The 4,816-nt window shown below is 51.3% G+C and overlaps 1 long non-coding RNA gene across 2 annotated transcripts; it reads left to right on the plus strand.

The window, feature by feature from the left end:
* The first annotated feature begins 1,386 nt into the window (after positions 1-1,386).
* On the plus strand, positions 1,387-3,060 carry LOC115936784 (uncharacterized). Of its 2 annotated transcripts, XR_004072184.2 has the most exons (3): positions 1,387-2,053; positions 2,392-2,592; positions 2,841-3,060. It is a non-coding gene; the product is annotated as an uncharacterized LOC115936784 (long non-coding RNA). The 2 variants fall into 2 exon arrangements; XR_014138559.1 differs by having other exon boundaries at positions 2,392-3,060.
* The last annotated feature ends 1,756 nt before the right edge of the window (positions 3,061-4,816 follow it).

The raw sequence follows: 4,816 nt of genomic DNA on the forward strand, positions 1-4,816 counted from the left end.
GACTGCTTTGTATCTATCAAAGGCTAGATTTAAAATTCTGTGATTAGGGGTAGACGAACCATGAGAGACGATGGACTCTGAGAAACAAACTGAGGGTTCTAGAGGGGAGGGTGGTGGGAGGATGGGTTAGCCTGGTGATGGGTATTGAGGAGGGCACATTCTGCATGGAGCACTGGGTGTTATGCACAAACAATGAATCATGGAACACTACATCTAAAACTAATGGTGTAATGTATGGGGATTAACATAAGAATAAATAATAATAATAATAATAATAATAAAATGATAAAATTCCGTGAAGACAGAGCCTGTGTCACCCAATCCCCAGGGCTTAGCAGGGGGCCTGCCCCATAGAATGTGCTCAGTAATTATTTGTTGAATGAGTCAGTGACTCAAAAACCTACGCTTTAACAATTCTCCATATCAAGCCCCATTATGTCATTTGGTATCATAACAAATCTCTAAGTTATGATCATCCTCACTCGACAGATAAGAAAACAGACGCTCAGAAGAGTAAGTAGCCTGAGGTTTTACAGCTTTTGTGCAGTAGGACGGGAGGCGGTCTACCTTCGGATCCTTTGCTCAGCTGTCCCGAGGATGACGGAGAAATTAATAATTATAGACCTCGGAATGGCGAGGAGCGGGGCCCATCCTGGCATGTGACCAGCTCACAGCTCAGGAGGTCACCCAGGAACTCTGAGCTGCTCCTGAAGGGGAGGGGCAGCCCGATTCGACACCGCCCCCCGCCCAGGGAGACAAGAAGGGAGGGTAGGAGGAGGCTGCCCCTGGGCATAGTGCCAGGCAGTAGCAGGCAGGTGGAGGTGACCCCTGACCTCAAAGAGAACCTCGCTGGGCTCAGGCAGCCCCCACCTGCGGACCCCAGCTCTGGAGTGACACTGTCCAGCTTGGGGGAGGGACCGGGGGGGGGGGGAAGAGCTGCTGGCATCCACGGAAATCGCAGCCCAGGGATGAATCACCGGCACGTGACCCCGAAGAGGAGGGGAGGGAGGTGCGGAAGGGGCGCAGATGCGGCTGGAGCTCGGGGGGCTCAGGCCTCGCGCGGGGGCCCCCTCTAGCCCTGATGTGGGGAGCAAAGGGAAGGCCCTCTCCCGCGCAGCTGCAGCCCCCGGCCCGCCAGTTCCCGGGTGCGGCGGGACTCACGGCCTTCAGCTGCTCCAGCCGGTCCTTCATCCCGGTGCCCAGGCGCCCGGAGGCAGGTGAGCGCGTCCCAGGTGAGCGGCCGGAAGTGGTGGCCGGCCGGGCCGGGGCGAAGGAGCTGGAGGCAAAGGCGGAGGCGGGCGGCGGCCGCGGGCTAAGAGGAGCGTCCGAGGCCACTGGAGGCTCCGCCGCGCCGCCCCCTCCGGCCCCGCCGGCGCCGAGCGCTCCAAATCCGGCTCCAGGGTCGGCGCCGGCGCGCAGCGCAGATCCGCCCGGCTGGCCCGCCCCTCACCTGGGCCGCGCCCCGCGCTCCTCCTTAAAGGGCCCGAGCGGGTCTCCGCCCCCACGGCTCCCGCTACCCGCGCGGCTGGCCCCTCGGGGGGCGGGGAAGTCCTGCTGGAGAGCCCATCCTTTCCGCCCGACCGCCGCTCACCGGCTGCACCAGGCTGTGCCGGGCCCAGCCGCACACAGTCCCGCGAACCGAGAACTCTGGCGATGCGCTTTGCGCCTAGCAGGCGGGAGGGAGAGCCAGGCGTCCCGCCGGGAGGAAGGGCGCTCCGAGTGTCGGAACTGGCCGTCCAGGGGCCTGCGGGTTGGCGCTGTGGACGCGTGTTCCTAGAGGAAATAACTGGGAGTATGACGGGACGGAACAGGTGGGGGCGAAGAATTTGGGTTTGACACCGTAGGCAATCGGGGCTCCTCCGAGAAATGGAAGCAGTCCAATGTTGAAGTCAACACCTGCTGCTAAGAATGTGTACAAGTTTGGGGAAGTCGCCGTTTCTCTACGGGACTCCGTTTCCGCGTCTGTAAGTCAGAGTAAATACCCACTTCGGTGTGCCGTGAGGCCCGGGCGACAGAGGAGGAATGACTGGCTCGTACCGCATAGCGCAGGGTGGTAAGATGGAGATGTGTGTTACTATCTATTCGGAAAGCTGAAGCGGTCCCAGTTCCTACGCGGTGTAGATTCCCGGGTGGGATGTGTCTTCTGAAAAAGTGGGCGGGATCTTCGTGCTGACCCCTCCCTCTACACCCCACCCCACCCTCTCTTCCCTCTTCCCCATTCGTCTTCCCCCTTGGGAATCAATGATCTATCCCTAGGAGGGCGATGCTCAGCAAGTGGGTCTGGCAGTCCGAAGACTGAATTCTCAAGTCAGGAGAAGAATGTGCTAGATGTATTCAGGTTAAAAGGCTGTAAATATTTTCGTAATTCTAACAGAACTTTGCCCTCTTCAGCGATCGTAGTGCTTGCTCCATGCTGACTTCATCGCCTCCCATAAAGATACGGTCTGTAGGCGGTCGGATGGATGAACTCTGTGATTCTCAGCCCAGATGCTCCCTGTAGGCTACACTTCCACCCCCGGCCTTCCCTTAGGTGGGTTCCCGACTTTGGTAAAGGAAGGTTTCTGCGCCCCCTGGTGGTCATAAATGGAAAAGGTGAGTAAGTCAGAAACCGTATCCCACCTTTCTTTAAATTTTTGTTAGTGGGGATGGATGGCTAGGTCCCGCGCCTTAGGAAAAGAGAGTCTCCTGAGGGAAACAGATATGTGAACAGCTCTACATTAAAGTCTGGAAAGGGCCATAGGAGTCTGGAATAAGGATCAGGGTTAGCCATTCAGCTTCTGCCTGAACACATCCAGAGATGGAACATTCAAGGCCTCCTTGTTAATGATAATTGTTTTTAGGGGCGCCTGGGTGGCTCAGTCGTTAAGCGTCTGCCTTCGGCTCAGGTCATGATCCCAGAGTCCTGAGATCGAGCCCCACATCGGGCTCTCTGCTCAGCGAAGAGCCTGCTTCTCCCTCTCCCACTCCCCCTGCTTGTGTCCCCTCTCTCGCTGTCTCTGTCAAAAAATAAATTAAAAATCTTAAAAAAAAAAAATGGTAATTGTTTTTAAAAAGATAAAATCAGGGGCTCCTGAGTGGCTCATTCGGTCAAGCGTCTGCCTTCGGCTCAGGTCATGATCCCAGGGTCCTGAGAAATTAATGAGGGAATGATTAAAGTGTCAAAAAATAACTGTTTAGAGAAGGACCCAAAGAACACACATATACAGGCAATCAGGAATGCTGAATACTGGTTTCTGGGGGTGGGAGGAGATCAATGGCACCTCCATCAGAAAGATTTCATTTGCATCTCTATGGACAAGAATTATTTGCATTACCAGCAGTTTTCTACAATTTACAGAATTGTAAAATAGTTACAAGACCATAGGAGGCACAGATCAATAATAAAAGCAAATAACCCAGAAAGGCCTAGCAGGCCATCTGACACCTGGTAATCTTTTTTATTTTTTTTTCCATCTTAATTGTTTCACAATTTTTCCAGACACCCTCAAGGAAGCATCTTTCCTGGTGGAAGAGTTCCAACCATTGTTTGTTTGTTTGTTTGTTCATTGCTATACAAAACAAAAATTTCCCTCCCTATAATTTCCACCACTATTTCTTGCTCCTTGCCTTTGTCCAAACATTTAAGAAATGTATCTGTCCTTTCCATGAAGGGAGAGTTGCTATGGGGCTGTAGAATGATTGCTGACACAGAGCTGGGAGGCCTGGGTTCTAGGCAGAGTTTCTGCCACACAATGGCTGTCACTTCACATCACACAACCTTCTTTCTCATTTGTGACATAGGGGGCTGGTCAAAACTAGTGGTTCCCAACCTCTTCAAGATCAAGAACGTCCTATTGTCTTTGTTTTCATTCATGGATCTCTTATTTCAAAAGATTCCTTATCCTTATCAAAATATATTTACAGGGTAATCAGAAATTTGGATTCCTCGAACTCAGATGCAGAGACCAGATTGGTGGTTGCTAGGGGTGGGGGTGCAAAATGGATGAAGGAGGTCAAAAGGTACAGACTGCCAGTTATAAGTCCTGGGGATGTAACATACTGCATGGCAACCAGAGTTAACAAGAATGTATTGTGCATTTCAAAGTCGCCAAGACAGTAGATCTTTTTTTTTTTTTTAAAGATTTTATTTATTTATTTGAGAGAGAGAATGAGATAGAGCATGAGAGGGGGAAGGGTCAGAGGGAGAAGCAGACTCCCTGCCGAGCAGGGAGCCCGATGCGGAACTCGATCCCGGGACTCCAGGATCATGACCTGAGCCGAAGGCAGTCGCTCAACCAACTGAGCCACCCAGGCGCCCCGACAGTAGATCTTAAAAGCTCTCGGGACCCCTGGGTGGCTCAGACGGTCAAATGTCTGCCTTCAGCTCAGGTCATGATCTCAGGGTCCTGGGATCAAGTCGGGCATCATTGGGCTCCTTGCTCAACGGGGAGCCTGCTTGTCCCTCTGCCTGCCCATCCCCCTGCTTGTGCTCTCTCTCACTGTCTCTCTGACAAATAAATAAATAAATAAAATTAAAAAAAAAAAAGTTCTCATCACAGGAAAAATAAATTGTAACTGTGAGGTCACAGATGTTAACTAAATTTATTTTGCACTACATATATATATATATCTCAAATCATTATGCTGTATACCTTAATACCATGTCATATGTTAATTATATCTCAATAAAACTAGGAAACCAAAAAGACATTTGATTTCCTACTGATGTTTCCATGAAGAAAAAATATAATAACTTCTTGGTTAGCCTATGGGGCCATAACAGAAATGACTATATGATTTCCCTTAAAACTTCTTAAATATTAGAAATACTGTAAAG

The sequence above is a fragment of the Leptonychotes weddellii genome, chromosome 11 (assembly GCF_054177405.1).
Source record: "Leptonychotes weddellii isolate Sample4059 chromosome 11, ASM5417740v2, whole genome shotgun sequence".
Lineage (NCBI taxonomy): Eukaryota > Metazoa > Chordata > Mammalia > Carnivora > Phocidae > Leptonychotes > Leptonychotes weddellii.